This window comes from Motacilla alba, chromosome 8 (genome assembly GCF_015832195.1).
Source record: "Motacilla alba alba isolate MOTALB_02 chromosome 8, Motacilla_alba_V1.0_pri, whole genome shotgun sequence".
In the NCBI taxonomy this organism is placed as follows: Eukaryota; Metazoa; Chordata; class Aves; order Passeriformes; family Motacillidae; genus Motacilla; species Motacilla alba.
The window spans coordinates 11,925,951-11,949,092 of NC_052023.1; the positions used below are offsets into that span (position 1 = coordinate 11,925,951).

Genomic DNA, 23,142 nt, shown 5'->3' on the forward strand with positions numbered 1-23,142 from the left:
CTCAGCAATGCTCTGTATGCTGTAGGACAAAGGCAAACTGTTTCTCCAATGTTTGTTTATTTCTCCTATGTCTGTTTAACAAATGTTTTTGAAATGTTTGTAGTCAGCAGTTCTTCACGGTTATTGAGTGTGCTAACTGTGTGATTGGAGTCGGTCGATATTAGATTTCTTTACTCTGTGTTCCTGGTTCCCTTTTGGAATTCTGCAAGAATAATGCACACCTTCTGAACTCTGTAGATGCTACTTACTGAAATCTGTACAGGCAGGTTTCATGGTCAAAAGATATTTTCTGTGCTGGATGGCTGATCCAGCCTACTGACCTGCAGGTAGCCCCTCCAAAAAGCCAGCTGTGCTTATTACTCTGTCCAGATTTGGGGTAAACGGTCAGTACAGACATTAGGTATGCATGCCTATTGATTTATTTAGCAATGTATGAGAAAGTTCTTGGTTTGATAATAGTTACTAGTGAGTGACTTAATAATTTAAATTTACTTAGATTTTTTCCCCATTGATGTCTAATAGTTCAGTTGCAAATTGGTTGGGATGTCATGTATCTTCATCTTGCTCTGACTCTGGACTCCATTTGCACTTTGACAAGACAAGAGCACCACTAGTCCTTCTGGATCCCTGGTGTGCCATGGCATTGCTTTTAGGAGTTGGGGAAGAATTCTGTATATACCAAAGTAAATGACACATGATCTCTGTCTTTTTCATTCAGCCTTCAAGGAAAGTGATGAACAAATGGTTGTATCTTGCAGAGAATGAGAGACCTTTTGCAGAAAATGGCTGGAGAAAGGTCAAATTTGTGACTATTGTATCTTGTGAAATGTACATTGTGAAACTAATGAAAAACTTATGGAAATGGTTCTTACTGAGTAGAGGAAAAGCAGAATCAGGCCCACAGGGAGAAGCAATAAGTATGGAATATGAGCAGTACAATGGTTTTATTTACACAAAGACTTAGTAAAACAAGCTGTGTTATTTTAGCTGAGTCTGCCTGATCTGCTATCCAAACACAATATTAATGATACATAATTGGCACCCAATCAGTACCACAGCAGAGGAATGCTGTTGTGCAATATTCTGTTTTCAGAGCAGTTCCCTTTCACGGTGCATTACCAGCAAGGTCTGCCACACAGGGCCGAGAGAGAGCAGCAGCCCCTCGTGTGCTTTTGGAAGATGTGTGATAATCCTCTGCAATAATGACAAACCCAAGGTGTTTCTGCCTGCCTGTGCTCTGCTCCAGAGGCTGCAGCAGCCTTTGGTGTGAGATGAAGCCTAGGATTGTCCAGAGCCTTGGAGTGCAGGATGCTTGCTCAGGCCCCTGATGCCCCTCTGCCTTCTGCTGTGCTCCCACCCAAGAGCTCCAAGGAGTCTGATTCTGGCCAATCCATCACAGTTCTGTAGGCACCACTGCAAAGGAGCACAGAAGACCTTGATTTGCTCAGAAGCAAGCGGGAACAAATATGATCCTTTAATACAAAATGCTTCATCCTCTGACAGTAATTTTCTTCCACATTTCTTTGTTTGTTTGTTTTGCAATTGTATTTCTTAATTTTCTTCCTTTTTTTTTGTACTCTCGTAATGCCATGTAAATGGCATCCTTTAGAAACTGTGGTGTTCTCTGCAATATTTTGAGTTTTTCAGTACAGTCTGCTTCTATTAATATGTTAAAAACCCTGTGTTCACTCAAGCTGATGGAAGGAACAACTTTGACTCTGTGAAAGGGCTGCATGCTGTGCTCACTAGCACTCATGGGGCATCATTCCTATTTTTTCCTGATATAACTGGTTTCCAGTTATATCAGGAAAAAATAGGAATGATGTCCCATGAGTGCTAGTTATATAAAGAGGTTGGCAAGCCTTCATCTTTTAAAATACAGAGGTTTGAAAAAAAGATAACTGCTTGGTAGAGGTAGGCCATAACCCTGCTCTTTACAGCTCAATACTTCAGTTTAAAATATTTTAAAATTAGCAACCTCAGAACTTGCTAATTCTAGGCCATGACTGGGACATCTTTAGGAAGAAGCTATTTGTGCTATCAGCCACTACAGAGCTGGCAAACAGAGCAAAGGTCTAGACTGCTGCTTGCGGTCCTTCCAGGCTCCACTTTCTGTCATTTTCCTATTAGCTGAGACCTGACATATATTTCTGGGGGATACTGGTTTTTTTTTGGTACTTCCAACAGTTACAGATGTTTGGATGTTCCTCTGCTCTCCTCCCTCCCACCCCCTGTATTTGGAGGTGTTTGCTTCAGTGTCAGCTACATTTGACAGTTGTTTCTTACACCCTTCTGTAAGTACAGATGCATAACCCTGCTGTCACCAGGAGAAATGTGGGGTTTCACTTGTGGTCAGAAAGAGCTCTGAAGTTTGCATAATGCTTTTCTTTCCTGGAAATTTTTTCGTTCAAACATCATTGTATATCACTGTGATTTTGTAGCATGGGTTGTGGTTTACTCTCAGGACACATTTCATATAGGAAAAGGTTTCCACAAAACTTAAGTGCTCTGAGGGACATAGATGGAGTAATTTCCATTTTCCTTTTAATTTTGGGCCACAATCAGGAGCAGTTTTGCTCTGCATCTGTTTCTGGTTGGGTTAAATGATGAAACTGCTTTTTATATGTAGCATGTCAGTGGAAAGACTACAACTGGAACTCCAGTATCTCAATCTACAGAGTCCAACTTGTGCTTACTTTGGACTTCCTTTCTCTAAGAGAGAACTTCTAGAGGAAACAAACTAAACAGGTTCAAATCCCTTTTGCAGGACAAAATCTCACCTAGAATACATATAAGAGACGGACACTTGTATTTGCTCTGCTACAAATGCAGACAAATGAGCCAAAATCTTCAAGGGAACCTGTGAATTCTAGATGTAGAGGGAGAAAAGTAGGTTGGGAAGGAGCTGAACAAGTACTTATATACCCCCCCAAACAGATAATATTAGATCAGCCACTGGCAGCAAAGCCCTGAGTAGCAGTAGAACAAAAAAAAAAGCACTGTCACAAATAATAGTGCCAGTGTGTCTAGAGCTTTACTCAGTCTAGAGGATATGAATATGGGAAATATTGAGAAGGAAAATATCATGTATTTGTGTACTGCTCTTTGCTTTTGTCTGTTTGTTTTGTATAGATCTAGGATATGCTTGGGAGCCCCAGTCAGTCCTTTTGTACCTCTGAGATCTGGAACACTGACAAGTCCTCCCAGAAGGGGTAACAGGTAGTTAACACAATAATACCAAAATTATTTTTCCCTAAACCATATTTTTCCTTAACTCAGTCTGGGGTCTGTGGGAAAGGGAGAGGAATGCAGCCATTACTTGAAATCAGGCCACATTAAAGATTTGAGAGCTGCAAATGGCTCTCTCGTTTTCCACATTTTATCCTAAGCTGTGTTCAGCATTTCCTGCATCTGTGGGTCTGGGTAGCTTTCCCTCACAGTAATGCCATCAATGTCAGCTGTCATTACTCAAAACAGTGGCTAAGCCTGCCCTGTTTGCAGACATGCCACAAAGCCACTCTGTTTAATTGACTCACTGATTGATTATAGACCTATGAAGTTGTAGGCAATACTTGAATAGTTTAAAGTAGTGAAAATTGTATTATAAACCATCTAATTTCTAGTATTCAACACACATCAAACTTATTTCTGTCCTGAAGGCATAGGCCATTGCACCAGCTGTGGCCAGTGAGTGTTGTGGGGAAACCCACAACACAATCTGGTAAATTCACACACACTCCTGTGTTGAAGCAAACATGATCTCTGTGGTGCTGCCTGAGTAATGCTTTAAATTAGATAATTAAGTGCCACTTTGATATCAAAAGGCTTCTTTTCTATTACATGAAAATATTACATGAAAGTTGTTATTGAAATTAAAGAGGAAAATCATCAAAGCCTTCATTCCACATAGAGATAAATTGAACTCCTCCTTCTTTAAGTTTGAAATTAGCAGCAAGTCTGCTTTCTGATTTTTCAATGCCGTGCAATATCATTTTGCATTTGACAGTGAGCATGGACTATTTATTCCTCTGTAGCATAACAAGCTGCCACCTCAAAATGCTGTTCTTCCACTGGTAGAACTTTTTTCAACTATATAAATCACAATTATACCCTGGGAAGTGACACTGAAAACTTCTCATGAAATACATTTATTTCATGTCCTTGATCATTGTACAACATATTTTGTCCTGTTCAAAGGGGCAAAGATGTTATTTTCTAAACAGCTGGTGTTGCTGCTGGGCATGAACATCTGGATCTGGAGTTCTCTCCTGTTTGCATGTCATCAGCAGCCTCCTTGGTCTGGCTGGAGCACATGGAGCCATTAAATGGATCAGGAAGATGATGAATTTAAATACATGTGTTCATATACACTGAAATCACTACAAGTAATACATTATAGGACTGTAATATACTTTGTAAATATTTTCAGCCTGTGTCTTCCTAAGGGCATGCTGGCATTTTCTGTGCAGCACCTTTCTTTGAGTGAGTTTCATATCTCCACACAGGTTGGGATAGAGCAGTACTTTGTATCTAGAGCCTGCTTCCTACTAATTTTTTGGGATATTTAAAGATCTTTTGCTGTGTTTAATTTTATTATTATTAAATTTATTACTAGAGAAAGTAATTACCTAGGAAGAAACAAAATTTCTGAGCCTTGAAATTAAATGTCAGTTTTGGAAAAGCTTCCAGATAGAGGTAAGAGAACTAATTTGAGACGGAAAAGCTTTTTATGTCTGTGCACAATATTCCCCTGCCTCTTACCCTAATCCCTTCAGGTCATTTTCTGTACCTTGCTCCTTGTGGCATTCAGAAGCTTTTCCACAGTTATTGCCGATGTATTTGTGCTCGTGTACCACTGACTGCAGCACTGTTTGTCATATCTGACCTGTGTGCAACAGGTTGCCCACCGGTGACACAAAGGTTCAGTTAGTATAAATTTTATAGCTTCATGAATGAAATAAAAATGTCCTGATCAAGCAGACTGTAAGCCTGGCAGGATATAGGATATAGGTGACGTGTTTATGCACTACCAAACAGAAGCAGCTCTACAACTGATTGGATTAGTACCTTTGGGCACTAACTTAACATAAATGTTTGATAACAATGATCAAACTAACTCCATCATATTCCAGACACACTAAAAAGGTAGCTTGGAAATACTTTTGGCATTGATCAGCTCTTTTGAACTGCTCCATAATGATATAAATGATTTTCTGCACTGAATAGTGTTAACTTGTCCTGCTGATTTTGGGTGCAAAAGGTGTATCAGGTGGCCACACTTGCCTACAGTTATCTGGGGTCATTACTATCTCAGCTGGGCTATAGGTACCAAATACACATCTTTCTGGGTTAACCAGAGCTACCTGCTGGCTGCATGGTGGACTATATTTTGCTAAGGGCTAAGTGGGAAATATTCCACACCTTGAGCATGACAAATATGTTCTATCCCTATATTGTGAAATTCCAGCTGCAGATAGTGTGGACTTGAGGAATTACACACAATCTCAAGAAACCACGGCGTCATTGCAATATTTTTTTTATCAGTTCTGCTGTTTATCAAGTGACTGCCAAGAAGTAGGAGGCTCTCATCTTGATTTCTCACTGAAATTAAGAGAAGTAGTTTGTGTACATCTTCCTGAACACTTTCTGAAACATTCCAGCTGGCGTGGTAATTTGTGTGCTATTCAGCTTGCCTGAAATTCAGCTGCTAAATTGTTTGTCAACTGTATTCCTTGCATTCATTGTGTTCTGGTCTCCTAAATGAAACAGCTGTGAATGTATTTACAGTCTGAGAAAGCTGGAGCAGTGATAGAAGTCTGCAGTTTTAGTCATTGCTCATCAGCTGACGTAAAGGCAAAACCAATGGGGAGCATGTGCTTACTTGCTCTCTAGTCTTTAACTATGCCCATGTGTTGCCATTTAATGTGGATGGCTCAGAGAAGTCATTATTCAAAACTTCTGATAATTCAGGTCTGTGGGGGCATATTAAATCCCAAACATTATATGGAAAAATTGGTAAAGACTCCAGAAAATACGTTTATGTGTATTTATGGCTGTGGTGAAATTAAAATAACTTCTCAAAGCAAAGAATGAAATTCAAAAACCAAAGATCACAGGTTATTTAATAATTAGTCTGCAATTAGAAAATCTAAAATGTACTATTTTCAAGCATCCTGAAATTCTGTTGCCTCAAGCAGGCCTTCCCACATATCCTTGTACAAATACACTTAAGTTGCTTCTGAAACTTTAGTGACGACAGAGAAAATATTCCCGGATTTGTATTTATCAAGAGAATTCACTTTTTAACCACAAAGTCACAAATGTCTTTAGAATATTTTATTCTTGTGTTTGGTTTAGAAAAACAACATCTAATTGACAGCAGTTATCTTAGAGCATAACCAAAAGATGGCAGCAGTCCAATATTTTTTCCTCCCAAGCAGACAAGAGACAGTTTATTTACAGTTTTATGAATTCTGCTGTGTTATCAGAAGGGAAAGATGCTATAGATTCTATTTCCTATTGGAAAGGAAGTAATTAAAGCAATTTGAGAGGCAAAAAAATACTCTGCATTTTTTATTAATGTAAGAAAACAAAGCAGAGAATGAATCATATTGAGATGAAGAACTCGCCAGACAAAGAACAAATATCTTTTGTTTAAATGCTTTCATGTTGGACGATTCCCAAATGGGACTTCACCCTACAGCTACAAAAAGACCCAACCAGACCCTCCAATAAAGAATTAGCTTCCCAAAACACAGGGAACTGGAGAGACAACCAGAAAGAGGCAAAGGTTACCCTTTAACAGTGAACTTGCCATGATTTCTAGGGTGTAAACCTAATATCTGTGTGCTTCGGCTTTCGCAGTGACATTCACAGCGGAAATGACTAGATCAATGAGTTGGTCTTCTCAGGCCTTCCTGCAGCCCTGTGAGGTCAAGGAAAAGGTCCCCAGTGACTCCACTTTTGTCTGAATCAGCTGCTGTCTGGTGGCATGCCAAAAGGGCCTGGAATTGTGCAATGCCCTAACATGCACCTTATGCTGGGTTTGGATTATCAGTGCAGTCAGGGAGGTGATAACAAAACAGAAGCTACAAAGAGAGTTTGGAAAGAAAATGGGGAATTACCTATTTATTGGGCTTACAGTGCAGAAAAATTCCCAGCCAAAAACCCTCAAATAACCAAGCTCTCAAACAAAGAGCCTTTACTCCCTACCCCAAGGATTTTCAAGTTCAAACACCTCACAAATCATAGCGCATAACATCTTTCAAAACAGAAAATCCCTTAGGAAAAGGTTTCTCATAATTACAAATTTCCTTGCAGGAGATTGCTCAACAACTCTTAAGCAACATTTCCATTATGTGCAAAGCCAACACAAAAGCTTGTAGTGTTCCAGAGTGCATTCACTTGCTGGTGTAGCTGAGTGAGGCTACTGCTTTGTAGGGTGAATATGAATTAGGGACACAATCCTGGTGATTGATCCTCACACTTGTGAAGTGGCATTATCACCTTACTAGGGTTTTTCATACATTTCAGCAGGACTAAGGCGCTGCTATTCAACCACTGTGGTATCTCATTGCAGAAATAATTTGGGTAGTTAAAGGCTGTCCTGATCAGGGGCCATCACTGATTTTAAATGATGAATCCCACTAACATTTTCCTTTAACTTAGTATTTATTTTGGTAGCTCAAGATTCCAGGCTGAATATGTGATATGCATCCGTGATATGGTTCCATGATATGTGATTCACACACTTTGTCTTGTGAACAGAAGCAGTTTGTCCAAAGGAAGCAGGGTGAGTAGGACTTGCTTTTTCCTACATAAGGTTTTAAGAGAAAAACTACAGGATAAAAGGGTCAAAAAGACTTCAACAGCTGAAATGTAATGGAAAATTTGCCTGCTTTCAAAAACCTTAATCTTTTCTTTGTGACTTTTGACTTATCCTGATACTAGATAATTCCAATTATACAACTCTGAATTGCTATTGAATTTTATTCCTGAGGGGGGAAAAGTGAATTAATTCTGTTTAACCTCTTGCAGAAATTCAGGTTCTTTCCTTCATATCCCTGCTGTGTTTTATTTAGGCAGCTGCTACCTACAGCTGTGAAGGCACACCTTGTTCTGTTCACAGGCCTGCAACTTCCCAATCCTCCTTGCAATTACTGCAGTGCAGGCAGTGTGACCCAAATATTTACAAGGCAGGAGGGTTTGACACGAGCAGGAGCAGTCTCTGAAAGCAGTGTGCAATGTGGCTCTAGAAGAGGCACATGAATTCCTCAACCTCTTTGTTAAATAAACAAAATATTGATGTTTGTGGTGAGTCAAACATCTGCATTTCACTTCAAGCATTAAATGAAACTTGAAAATGCAGTACCCTCTGTTTTTATTAATTCAACAGTTTGACAAAACTTGGCTGTCAGAAGTATTTTTAAAGAAGTGACCAGTAAAGAATGGTGTCCTTGAAAAACCAGATGTACTGCACGTACCCTTCATGTGCATGGTGCTTCCATTGCTGGCCTTGCTAAGGGTGCTGCTTTTTGTCTATGTGGTAATTCATTTATATGTTAAAGTTCAAGGCTTTTCTTCTCCAGAAAAAGCTGCATAGGAAGAGGATCATTCTCATACTTCTCCTAAAGCTTAAAGACTGTTTATTTTTTCGGGAGGAGACACAACATGAACAGATTTTTTCCAAAATAGCAGAAACGTGAAATTATTTAGAAATTTTTATAACTTCTGAGGAAATCTGGACTATTGCATTGGTCTACACTAAACCCCAAAGGAATTCAAGACATAGATGACAATGTATACGTGAATATTTCTTCAATACCTTTGGCCTACTGTTTTTAGGTGAACAATTTACTTCTCAAAGTACACTTCTTCAGGCGATACAAGGTGAAGGACATGTCCTAGGTTATATGCTAACCAGGGTTTGCTCCCACAGTGTCCCAACCTACTGCTCTGGTCTACTCATGGGATGAGTGAAATTTCTTCTAGGAGTGTGCAGGGCAGTGTTAATGCTCAAGTAACCCATATTTTGGATGATTTTCCAACAGAAAAAGGTGAAACTTGTGAGTGGCGTTCCTTATTTCATTTGATCAAGGAGCAAAACGCTGCAACTCAAAAGCTGAGAAGAGGAAACTCTGAGAAGGTCACAGGCATGAGGTGACAACAACTCCCTGAGGCTGAACATGTCACTAGTCACTGATCCAGGCAGAGAGTTGGCCACAGCTGGCTCGTTTCTTCTAGAGATGGGTTCAGAGGACACAGCCAGCACGTTCCCACAAAACCCAGCCCTGCTGCTTTACGTAGCCAGGCCTGGCACAGGAATGATCCCTGGACTGCCTGTGGGTCCTCTGCGACCCCAGAGCCATGGGATCAGCACCTCTGGTTCACAGAGGCAGGCACACAAAGGCTTTTCTTCTTAATGCTTTCTGACTCTGGCTGGCTGGTATTACTAAGTATGTCTGATTTATTTCTCTTTGAATGAAATGTTTTGTTTAATCTCAAATGATCTGTCTTAATTGGCTGAGTATGTGGAAACATTTCAGTTTGGGACAGACCCAAAACAATAACCACTGACTTGTTCTTTTTCGTTATTGTTGGTTTTTTGTTTTTTTCTTTTTCCTGTTGGCTACTGAACCACAAAAAAATATCAATTATTTGCATGTTTTCTGTTTAAACATCAGCTGCAGAGGAACTCAGTAGGATTATGCTTTTATTTGAACCTGAAAATCTATGTGAAATGTGATCAATTGGAGGAACAAGCAGGACAGAGAATTCAGAGTACTTCGCAGTTTTAGATGTATTTCTTCCTTTATGAAAAACTTGAATTCAAACTGAATTAATATTGGAATCTCTTTAAAGTTGATATTTTTTGGGAATTCATGGTTGCCTTTGATTGGGTATAGAAATAGATCTATAGGTGATGCACATGTTCTGTTTCAAGGTAGTGTTCACTTGTCGCTACATAATGTGAGCAGGTGGTTTAGATTAGGACATAATGACAAGTTTTAAACTTGTTAAAATCAGTGGTTTTCCCGGACCAGGACTTAATATTTCAAGTCATTATCAAAATTACAATTTCCAGGGAGTATGAGCTTCAAAATCTTCAACTGGGATCTCCAGATCAGCTACGTCTCTAGTGAAGGTAAAATACCATGTGGAGAAGGAGACAGCATGAAAGACAGGGAAATAATTTTTCATGTTTGTCTTACAATAATGTAGTAAAGAATAGAAATGGAAGTAATGCTGTTAGAAATTACCCAACACAAACAGGATTTAGAGAGATGAACAAGACCTTTGGTTGCTGCACAAAGGAGTCCAAGGTGGGATTGAAGACCCATGCTGCCTCTCCTGTGGAGCAAAGCAAAGGCTGTGGATTCTGCTGCATCGACGTCAGTAGTGTTTGACTCTCAGACGGAAAATAAGAATTAAAAAAATTCCATTCTTGTTTGTCCAAGCACAAATTAAATAACTGTAATTTTCTTTGTCTGCTGTGGCATTGAGGAAATGGAAATACCTCACTTAGGTGCTGGCCATGAGGGCACTCTCCCTCTTATCTTTCCCTTCCTCTTCAAGCGCTTTGTCATTTCAAGCTGTCATTTGACATGCTGACCATCAAATTAAACGTGTACAACTATTGTTATTTTTCATTGTTGTCACAGGAACAATGTTGAAGCAGTTACCCAGTAAACACAGCTTTGATTAGGTGAAACAGAGCTGCCAAGAGTAGCTCATATGAAGAATGTGGTAAATAAAGAATGTGGAGTAAAGTTAGAAGGTGATGTTTTGGGTAGGCTAGATATGTAATTATGGTCAATGCAGGGGTCGCTTTTGGTAAATTAGCAACCTTTTTTTTTTTTTCCCTCACTCAATGCTGCATATCTTTGAAAAGGCTACACTGAAAAACATAACAGTCTCAATTACATTTTGGAAGAGTTCCTGTCAGACCTACTTATGTCTGTCTCCAAGTTCAGCGTGTCGGATCACATTGAGGTTTTCTTAACAGCAAACAGGGCTTGGAATGTCACCGAAAGAAAACAAAACTGAACTCTGTGGAAAATAGTGAATAAGTGAGTAGCTGCACTTTCTGGGAAAGCTTTTGTAAATGAAAGAAGAAGGAGAAACTAGTCAGCTAAAAGAATCTTATACTGTAAGGAAATGAAATTTCTCTCAGCAGGTGTGTTTGTGGTGCTGGTTTGAGGATCAAACAGAAACGTTTGCAGGCACTGCTTGTGTCTGATGTGTCCCCAGACCAGGGGCACACCACTGCCTGTGCTGATGGGTTTGCTAATCTGGCTGCAGAGCTAACTCTGGCAAGCCTTGGTTTCACAGCTCTAACTCTAGTTGTGTACACACTTGGTTTGTAAGATAAGAGGTCCTGATGCAGCATTATCCACTGTCCATCTGCCTTCCTATTCCCATAGCTTTGCTGCAAAGTGGTGCTGTGACATTTACAGTGGAGGTGTGGCAAGAGGGAACTACAACTGGCAATGCAATGTAGTAATACCAATTTATCACCTCTTCCTTAGTTAAGATTTCCTCAGTCCTACTTCTCAAACTTTCTATCCCCAAAGTAAATTACACTATTAGTTTATTTATTTTTTACCTATAGTTATGCTACTGTAACTCAGTAAGTCTATCAGTCTCTGTTTTATTTCCTATTTTCACTGTTAGACAAAAGTGAAATCCTGACTAGGAGGCCAAACATGATACAGTGGGAATAAGCATATGATATTTTTCGCAATATATTTCCAATGTCTTTTCTTTAACTGGTCCAACATTATTTTTCACAAAATGTCAAGAGAATAATGTAACTATTCTATCATAACTATTCTCTTGTGAGTAGATTTTTTTTCTCAGTGCATGTAACAGGAAACAGTATAAATTTCTATCTTCCTACTTTGTCTGATTACCTGTTATCTAAAGTAGGTAACAGCTCAAAGGGTAAGCAAAATAAATAATTACCTAGGACTTTTAATTAAATTTGGATAGTTTATGATTTAACAGAACAATGTGCTTGGCTATCTTGTCTACACTGTGTTTTTGCCAAGAAAAGTTGGACCAGATAATCCTTAAAATCCCTTCCAGCCTGGTATTCTATGATTGGAATATTGACCTTTGGTCTGAGTCATCACTTTCCACTATAACTGTGAATTCTGTTGGCAGTAACCATATGTACAGCCTTTGGTACATGGCTAACAGATCTAACAGACACAGAGACTTTGAAGCTGGGATTAGAAATGTTAAAACATCCCAAAAAACTCATCATACATGGACATGGACCAAAGTCTAGAATGGAACAAAATATGTGTCTCTCAAGATTGGATCTCCATCGTGGAGCAAGCACGCAAACTGGGCTGAGACATCGAGCGCTTTTCAGCTGTGTTTAATTTTCCATCATCTGTTAACCAGGAAACAGGTATTATTATTATTTCATTTTATACAGGGGGATCAGAACTAGAGAGAAATTTATTTCAGGTCATTCAGGAAATCTACAGCAGAACAGAGGAGATCAGGAATCTCTGAGTTCCAGACCAGGACACTAACTACGGGACAGCTCATTTCCTCTCTGTAGGAGACTCTGCTGCCAAATTGCATGAGATGAGAACAAGTCCCTGTTTACATTTCTTTAAAACAAACCTTCATTAGGACTGGATTCAATACATCACAAATACATTATCAAGATTACGATGAAATGTTTATAAATCTCTAAATCCTAAGGATAGGATTGGCTCATGTAAATGAAAATGAAATCACAAGACTCAGGACAAAAGCAAGTAAGTTTTTCTGAGGAGAAGAGTAAGGTTGTTTGCTGATGTAAGGCAAATGAATTGAAAAAAACTCAGAGAAGCTTTTCTGAATTGGGGAAAAAAATTGTTTGTGATTGAATATGTCAGAATAATTTAAAAGCTCATTTATTATGAAACCAAATCTGCTTGTTTGAATACTGCATCTCATCTAATCCCTCGAGGCTGTTTACATAAAAGCAAACAATCTGCTAATGTTAAAATTTTACTCACTTCCCTCATTTCCCAGTTCTTTCTTAAGAAAAAAAAAAAAAAGGAAAAGAAAGAAAACCACTTTTGTGCAACATTCTTAAACTTACAGAGATTGTCCTTTTGCAAGAGCCAAGTGTCGCTGAGCTGCCATCATCTGCAAAAGATGTTGCTCAAGCAAGTAATGGAAAAAAACTCTGCTTTAAAATCAAATTAAATGAAACTGTTTATGTTTAGTATTATGGATCCTTACTGGATTCTAACTATTGATTAACACCCTGAATACACTGTAGTGATACTCTTAATTTTTACAGTGACAGTGCATTCCTCACCTTGGTTCCAGGACAAACAGCTCCTGGACATAAGTCAGGATATGTTTTCAGTACAGTGACTGTACAGACACAATTTGTCTTTGATCTTCTTTTTATTATTTTTATTCCTAGGTACTTATATACTTCAGTTACCATCAGATTAATTCCACAATAATTTCTGGGCTTTTCCTCACTTATTAATGAAGGTTTTCTAAGCTGCACTAAATTTAGGCATACATCTTGCCAGCATTATTCCTTCCATGGCTCTGCTGCAGTGACAGCCATACAGACTGGTCTGGGTTTTGCCTGGTAGTGAACAGCCATTCGTTTATTTGCCTGAGTGCAATCCTGCTGAAGTCAATGGGTGTTCTGTCTTTGATTTCCATGAGTCTTGACTTTCAGCCTGTGCTTCAAATAGGGTCAGAAAGTTCCCAGGGACAGCAGCTAAAGCCATGGATTTGATTAAATCTGTCTGCAAATCCGGCATTGCCGGTAACTCAGCCAGCTCTGCTTATGGGATGAGACAGGTGAATGTGTCTTGTGGTGTCCAATGTCAGCCACATCCACATGTCCAAACACAGGACTGTCCATGAATTGACTACAATGAAAGATAATAATCTTCATCTAAACAATTTATAAATTTTTTGTTAAATTTTTTTGGTGGTGTTATTCAGCAGCCAAAATCTAGACAAAAAGAAACAGTTGAAAAAGTACTTTGCCTGGGCCCTTATTGGTATTTCATAATCATGAAAACGTGTGTGGTTTAAAAAATAAATGTCTGAATTCCTCTTGCTTCCCAAAAGAACATTAAATGCTTGTCTGTCAGGTAAATACAGATACCAGCTTCTTTTAGACTAGCATACATTCCTTTCTATTCAACATTGGAACATTAGGAAGAGCGAAGCTGGAGTAAGACTCCCATAATAGCTTCTTTATTGCCATCTATGTTCCCCCTTCCCAAAATTCTGTAACCTTCCTGATCCTTGTTACTCTTCAGTTAAACACCACCTTGCATCCCTCCTATCCTATTAATGTGGCCACTTGTCATTCACTCCCTCTTCTCTTTTCTTTGGGAATGATTTTTTTCTTTTTCAGACTTATCACTTCATATAATTAAAAAAAAAAAATTTCAACAGAAATCAGAGGGGAACAGCTTTATCCAAAAGCAGTTCTCACAAGTCCCTTGAGAGAGGCAGGATGATGTATTTGGCCAAGGAATATACTGTTTTGTCTTCTGGCAGGTGAACAGTGATTATTCTAGGCTGGCTCTTTCCCCTATTTCCTTATCAACAGTTTTTCTACCTACACAATTTCTCTCTCCCAGCTCTTCAACAAAGCATAAGAATTCTTGACATGCATCATTTATCTCCAAGACTAATTTAGGCTCCAATATCAGAATATTATTTCTCAGTTTTACCCATCATCTTCTTTTATATCTATCTTGCCAATAATTTACAGTGCTGCTCCATCTGTCAAGATGAGTCTTCTGCTGTGTTTAAAGGTGATATTTCTAATAATGCTTGAAAATGGCATGCATTTTTTGCTGGAGAAAAATAAACCCCAAACCTATGTCCATACCTGTTCTTTAATCAGATTTTTCTTTATATCGTTGACAAGGTTGAAACAGGAGCTCACGGCAAAGATTAATTATCAACCAAGATGCTGATGTTGTAATGTATAGTCTGTTTTCAGGGGCAGGAAATCTCAGCTCATACAAGGGCTCTGCTCTATGGAACCTGTAAAGCAACACTGGCCCCAAACAGGTTGGGCTGGAATCCGAAAGCTGCAATTTTTGTTGGCTAACAAAATCTTCCCAGTAGTGACCTCCCTCGTGCTCTTCAGCTCAGTGAGTTCCCACACAATCTACTGCAATTGGACTTCCCAGAACTGGGAATAGGGATAATGGGGGACACATATTGCAAACTCTGCTTTGATAAATAGATAAGATTTTTCTCCCTAGAATGGCATTGGCAAATTACTAGCTTGTTTTTCAAGTGTTTCAATGATTTCACTGCTTTATTGCTATCAACTATCATGCAAGCCAGGTCCTTGGTTTACTTAAACCCTTTTGAAAATGAGATTACTTTCAATTTTTCTGGTAAGATTGCTTTGGAGATTTTATGTCTTCTGCTTGGTCCTGTGCTGCTGATAGAGAATTGGAGATTCTGCTCAGGTGCAGTAAAAGTAAGGTTGAGCTCATGCCTAATCTCTCAGAATTTTGTGGTGCAGAGTTTTCAGGTAGACAGTGGATAGTCAGTTTGGAGTATTTCCACCTCAAAAACTACATCAATAAATTAGGAATCTATAAGTGATTGCCACAAAAACTCACAAGAAATCCACACCACAATCCAGGCAGTTTGAAGATGATGTCTCAGTAGCTGTGTATTCCTTCGGGCTCTATAGAACATTCATGGGAAAAGAGGCTTCACTGAGGCTGTTATTAAGGATTTTTTTCTCTCCTCCTTCCAAAAAAAAATAATAATTCTTGGTCAGAAATAATTTCATGGAAGACAAACTTCTCATCAGCTCTTAGCAGAATTAAGTACCACTTATGGAGACAGAAGAGTTAATGGAAGAATGAACTACACAGTAAGAAAAGCTGCTGTAGCTCTTACATGTACCGTTTCTCTGATCATCCAAGAAATGATGTAGATTTCATTAGAAAGAAGAGCATTTTTAGCTTCAGATAGGCAAACAATAAGAGACACATATTATTTTAAAGCAATAATTGAGTTTCCATAAGATTCAAGCAGCTATTCTAGAGCCAGCTGTGACACTGATTACTTCAGTAGGCAGGTGATGATCAGAACCATTTAATATCTATTGAAATAAATACTGAGGTAGAATCAGGAATGCTTTCATGCCTCAACATTGATTGTTACTGTTATCCACGGGGGGAAATTTTTAAGAAAAAAAAAATCAGGTAAAGATGGATAGTGTGTCTAGTACTGAACTGTAACAAAACAATAGTCAAGTAAATGAATTTGTTAAATAAGAAGTACAGTATTTATTCTGAGACTGTCTCAATGACTGTGTCTGAAGTGATCACAAGGAGGCAATCCGGACACTTAAAATAAAGATAGCTGAGCCAGATGATCCATGGGAACTGTTTGCTCTCTTATTAGTCTGTGGCCAAGGCAAAGCATTGGATGTAACATTTTCCCTTCAGAAAAGACAAAACCAGACAAGTGTCTGATCCAGATGACCTGCAGTTCCTTTGGCAGAAGGTTCAGAAGCAGGAGGTGAGCACTGTTTGCATTTATTGATGAAGGGTCCTGATCCTGTTTTCATGTGTCATGGTAAAGTGCTCGAGACAGCAAAACCTCATCCTGCTGAGCTGTGAGCCTCGTGGGGGTCAATTTTGTGGTCAATGCAGAACACCAGGGACAATGCACTCTGTGACATTTAATCAAAATTTCAGGGAAAAGGATAAGCAGACTACAGCTGCTCAAACCTGCTGGAATTACTCTTTTCCAAATGCAATCAGGCTCTCTGCTGAGAGTTTGATTCACAACATCCTCAATGTGATTCAAGTGTTTAGGGCCCTTGCATTCTAAGGATAAGGTTTTGTGTGAAGTACGAGAAAACAAGGAGCAAGACATATAAATGTCAGCTGTAACAGTGTCTGGTTGTAGAAAAATTGATGCTGTGTTAGAATTTTAATTCCTTCCTGAGTGAATTACTCAGTCAAATTCAGGCTCACTGGAAAAAAGAAAGCAGGAATTAAGTTTCTGATGCAGATATGCTCCTGTTAACATAGTACATGAGAAAATATGTAATGAGAAAAATGTGTAGTAGCATGAATTTGAGCTATAATTAACTATATTTCAGCATAAGTGCAAATGTGAGCTGATTTAGGTATAATATTTAATGAAGAAATACCCCTTAAAGTTTACTAAAGCAGGTAATATATTTTCGACCTCTGTTTTTAGATCAGTTTTCTGAACAGGGGAGGAGTTTTGGTGTATTGCTTTGTATAAGTGATTTTTGGCTCTTTTTTTTTTCTGTTGTTATTGTTGTTGTGTTTTTTGTTTGTTTTTGGGTTTTTTTGGTTTTTTGGGGGTTTTTTTTGGTTTTTTTCTTTTTTTATGTTCAAGCCTGAATTCTCCTACAAAACAAAGCCCAAATTGCTTCTTACGATTACAGTTTTCCCCAGATTCAGTAACTTTTCTTTCTGCCATGTCTAACTGGTCACCAGGAGAACTTGAGCAAGAGGAAGGGATCTAGAGTCAGTTCTGGTTTCTAGCTGGATGTAACCTAGCTGATCTATATGCTGAGTCTGCACAGAACCCTGCTGCACTGCAGACATTCAAATAAAGGACAAGGTGCAGTTCCCACAGTGGTATCACTCCTGATTTTCTATTCCTGCACTCTCCTGCCCTATTGCTAAGAATGCTTATGCTGCAAAGCAGGTAGAAGAATTTTCTTTTTTTTCTGATCCTAGAAGATTTCATTTAAGAATATACTTCATTAAAAAGTGAGAGTCAGAAGTGGTGTTGGAAATGGTGGCATTGAATGAGCACCATTGGAATGGCTGAGGGAAACCTACCCAGTGCTGGGAGATGGATGTCAGCCCAGGGAAGGGGAAATTGAACTGCACAGCTGGAACACTTTTCTTGGGAAAACCCTGGTCTTAAATTTAGCCAAAAAATATATACTTCAATCCTGCAGTTTATCAAGTCACCAGTATATAGTCACCTCTTTGTGATTATGTATGAAAGCATGAAAAATGTAACAAAATACTCTGCTACAGAATTGTTCTCATTAGCCCATATCCATTAGCCTGGAATAGGATTTTTCTAGAGAATAGCTGACTAAGTTCTTGAACCCTGTACAGAAATATGTCAAGCAAGTTTTTTCTTTCAACAATAGAGTGAAATAGAGATTCTACATGCCCACAATTTCTCACTTAAATGAATATGACCCATAAGTTTTAATATTTTTATTGCTGATTCACTGCCTAAATTATATCCTGTTAGAAAGTTGTTGTTGATGTCCTGTATTGTTAAACAAAATTATTTCTGTAGGCCCCATTTTATTGTCTGTATCCATACCTGAAATTCAGCAGCATGGCTGACTTTGCTAGTATTTCAACAAGGCAAGTTTTAATCACAGCTTCTCTCTTTTGCCTTCTGCACCAGCAAGGCTCTTGGGTACAGCTTGTCCCCAGAAACATTCAAGGGAAATGTAACATGATTTTCCTCTGTTTTAGTGAGGGCTTAATTGTGCAATGGTAAATAACTTAATTGCTCGTTTAGCAAATGGTGATGCTGCTGCACGGTTATATTCTGTGTTCCAATCTGTAACTCATTTTCCCTCTGACTCAGAAAACCACCAATTCTCAGGAAAATAGTTCTTTAACAGAATGTAGTATTTTTAATAGATTTTTTTTTCTATTAGCATGTCTGAAACTGCAGTGGTTACCTGAAAACCTGACTCAGCTGTGTGACAGTGTGGCAGTTTGTGACAAAAGGGCTGTGCCACGCACAACAGAAGATTGTCACAACGTGGTCCCAGCACAAACTCTGTGTGCAATTAGGGGTTCTCTTTATAGAGAGTGCAGACTAATTTGCTGTTTCCTCAAGATGATGAGGCAGTAGCAGGACCATTTGTTTGAATCGTTATGTTTTGTATCATTGCTGAATTTTTGAAAAGAAGATTATTACTATTACTATTAGACCTATTACTGTTGGAGTGTTCATTTATTTGTTTTATTTTTTTTTAATGTTGGTTCAGTTAAGAAAACTTTTCTCTCTTCATGGATTCAACTACAATTTATTGCTCTCAAAAAAGATAACATACATTTTAAGAAGGTATTAACAGCTCATGAATATTGATACCTTCCATTCACATGTGACTCTGAATGTAGCTAAACTGCTACGCAACTAATTAGGGCTTCAGCAATTTACCTCCAGATTTTATTCTGTTGTCAATATGCCTCAGCAAAAGTAAGGACAGAGAACTTAAGCAAAAAATTAAATACTGCTTGCTGTAAACAGCTGACAAAAAGATCACTCTGAATTTCATCAAAGAGTAGGTTCTGGCAAACAAAAGACACTGTGCTCAGTGATCTTACAAACCTCTGAGTCACTTTGGCCTATTCTTTTTTAATACTGTACATTGCTTATGATATGTGCTCCTCTTCCTGTGACTTTTACTGTAGTGGCCTTGCTGGGATATTCTGTTTTCACATTCAAATCGTGAATAATTTTTTTTCAAAGCAAAACATGGAAATACATGATTTGAAAAAAGTAACTTTTCCTGGCATTTGATCATTGAAGGTATCGTAAAAGAGTCAGAGCTTTCATGCAGCCACAAGTTTTCCATTTTTATTTATTTCATTTAGGTATGCAATTTTAAAAAGAATTATTACTCATTGATCTGTATGAAGTATGATGTTTTCATGGGATGTTCAGTCCCCGACTAACTTGAGACTTAACAGTTCAGTAACATTAAAACCCCATGGTTTCATTCATTGTGATCAATCAATCAATACATCTGAAAAACAGAGCTGCCAAGGAAAGATATTTCACATTAATATACTCAATGAACAACAAATAGCCTATTTTAAATTGATAAGCTATTAGAAAAAAATAGAAGTTCTGTAATCAATTTAAAAATATAAGATTGTTATGGGTGATTTTATATTCCTAATTTAGAATGTGGCTGTTATTATTTAAGAAGTAGATTTTAAAAAACTGATAGTGTTTGTTTTCAGAGAGTGGGAAGCATTAGGTAAAAATATTTTCTCTTTTCAAGCTTTGAAATTTATTTTCTTGTCTTTCATGGCTTGCTGGTATCTTCCCAAAAACTTCAGTGGTCTGTGCTACCACTATGAATCACAACATCTTTCTATAAATGTTACCTTTCCATTCTCATATGAAAAAGAAATCTACTCATGCAATATCTGTTTTTTTTTCCCCCTGGCCTTTAAGATGAAAATAATCATAGAAATGCAAAAAAAAAAAAAAAAAGAAGGAAAAAAAAAGAAACAAATCAAACAACAAACAACTTCTTCCAATGTAAAAAATAATTAATTAAATAAACTGAAAAAACACTGAAATGGAATCTCTGTGCTTGAACTGGGCTGTCAGGTTTGGCTGTCCTATTCAGTGTTGCATCAGCACCAGAATGCATCACAGCCGCCCACCTCTCATTTTACTACATTCTTCTGATATTTTCTATTGCTCAATCTAGTCCAGTTAGCACTTATTTTGTCTCCTTGGGCTTCACCCTTAACATTTTCTTTCTTGTTTTTGGTATTTATGCTCATGTAGAATCTAATTTCATCTCTCACTTAATTTCTGCTTAGCCAGGTCTGATTAATTTACAGCATTACCTCAAAATTCACATTTTTCAGTCCAACACCTTAATTCTTACCCTTATTTAATTCTTTCCAAACTCTTGATCATCTGTGGTAGGAAGACAGAACTATCTGAATTTTTCTAGATGTGAGGAAACAGAAGGATATTTTCCTAAATAATTCCTTATCAACTTTTATCAGAGATAATGGAAGATCTTCCGAAGACCTCAGAAGGGAGCAGATAATTAGCTGTGAAAGCTAAGAAAAAATATAGGAAAGACTGATCTTGAAAAACAAATCAAAGTCTGGAAACTATTCAAAATGAAACATGAAGATTCACTGTCAGGTTTTACTCCTTGGGTACAGCTCAGGTGCAGCAGGACCCAAAGCAGTAAGGGCTGAATGTTTACCCTCCACCCTACATGCTGAGTAACTCAGAAGGAAACAACTCTGATCTCATACCGGCAAATGAAAGTTAAAAAGGAAAGTAAAATCAAAGCTATTACTCAGGATGGGAGAAAATGTCCTCTTATAAAGGTCTTGATAGTTGATTACTTAGGCAAGTTTTAGCAGAAATGGGACTTGTCCAGCAGCCTTACAGACTCATCCATTTAGGATCCATTTGGGTTACTTTTCTAACCCAAACCAGGCTACTCAATGGCTGTCTTGTTTCCACTGCAGTGCTACACAGGGCTAGTATTATGGATTAATTTTGTACTGTTTTTCATTTTACTTCTGGAAGGAAAATGTTTTTTACTGTTTCACTTGTACTAAGTAAACAGCCCTGCCTGATCCAGTTTCCCGAGCCAGAAAGTAGAAGTCTGATGCATAACTTCTTGGTTTACTATTAACTAGCTGTGACCCCAGGCAAGCAGAATGTTAAAATGCTATTAATTGTTTTGCTACTAATTAGAGATTAAAACAAAATAAGCCCTTCTCATGTTTTTGCAACCTGTTGTGCTCCTCATGGACTCACAAGCTGCTGAAGAAGGCCCAGTTACTAATTTAACAATCAGAAGTCAGACTCACTCTTTCTGTGCTTGCTCTCTCTTATATCCATGTACAAATATAGTACATAGATAGTCCATAAAGCCAAACTTTCTCATCAAGCACCTGTACCTGGAGAGTGTGGCTGCAAATCTGTGGCTCACGTGTTCTGTCTCTGTTCCTGGACCTTCAGAGGCACATGGGCCCTACTGATTACTAAATCCTTGCATCTGAAATTTGCTTGGTCAGTCCTGTTCTGTAGAGGTTCCTTACTGAACCTGAACACTTCCTTTGACCTAGAAATCCAGCCCTCTGCCCTTCAGGAAACAAAGCCAAAGAAAATCAGTGTGTTGACATGTACTGCATGTGAATTCCCCTTTGCTCTCCGGCTTTGACACGCTGGCTCCTCTCCAAGCACATTCTTGTTCTTCTCTCTTCTCTCCAGTGAAACTCCACTAATGCAATTACTGAAAATATCATTACCTTTCATTAGCTCTCTGCTTATCAAATCCTGCTGTTTATCAAAAGTAACTGGCTTACTGAGATTTCACAGGTAATTTTTCTGCTTGGCTTAAGCCTGTATCTATACAGATTGTATTAATTTAGTAAGAGCTGAATGGTTACATGGCTGCCTATCACAATAATATATTCTAATTAAGGATATAAACTTGTTTACTAGCTTTCTTTAGCACAGATATTACTTGTGGTAAGCCAACACTCTGAGAACTCCTTATAAAAAATTAGATCATTCTTAATTAAATCTTTCCACAGAGATACCTCTCCACATCATAAATGAGTGCTCTTCCTTTTCATTAATGTGAATTTATTTCTTCATCAAAAAATTATCTTCTGCCAGGAAATTTGAACACTTTCACTTAGTTGAAAGCCTTGAGGCTGAATTCCTGCTTCTGGCTGTGGTTTGTTGTTGAGTCTAAAGCTCCTACTATGCTTTAAGATAAGTATGATTCTAGGGAAAAATAATGTTGTGAAAACATGAAGCTTTTTCTAAAATTAGATTTGCTTGCCTAAGCTGTTGTCTTACTCTAATTTCATTTAGTTTACTTTGGCATATCATAAAAATTTATTTCTCCTCACTTTTAGATTATAAGACATTCAGATAACTTTTTATTATTTATCTGGAGCAATCACTTTATCTGGAGTATTTTTGTATCTGTATCAACCTCTAGCAGTGGTGGCATGGTGCAGGGCGAGAACTGTTTATTTGAAATGCAATCATTGGCTATTCTGGGGCTGCCTTTTCTGCTAACCAGATGGCATTTACTTTGTTTGGAGCCCAAAACCTCATGATGTTACTTAAAGTCTTCCTACTGCTTTTAAATGGACTTTAGATTTGCATTTTATGATACACTTAAAGAATAACAATGAAGTAGTTTTACTTTGAAGCATGAAAAATGATAAGAGGAGAATCAGAGGAAAAAAAAATCAGAAAATCAAATGAACTTTCCTACTTACCAGGATATATCAGAACAGGATAGAATAGAATAGAACAGAATGGAACAGAAACTGGAAGGGGCATAAAGTGATC

General features: G+C 38.1%; 1 protein-coding gene across 1 annotated transcript in view; it reads left to right on the top strand.

The window, feature by feature from the left end:
* Positions 1–12,142: 12,142 nt before the first annotated feature.
* The window catches only part of PTGFR (prostaglandin F receptor), a 37,475-nt gene continuing 26,475 nt past the window's right edge, over positions 12,143–23,142 (top strand). The window contains exon 1 of the mRNA XM_038144665.1: positions 12,143–12,418. The gene's annotated coding sequence lies outside the window, so the exon portion shown is untranslated. The remainder of the gene's footprint in view (positions 12,419–23,142) is intronic.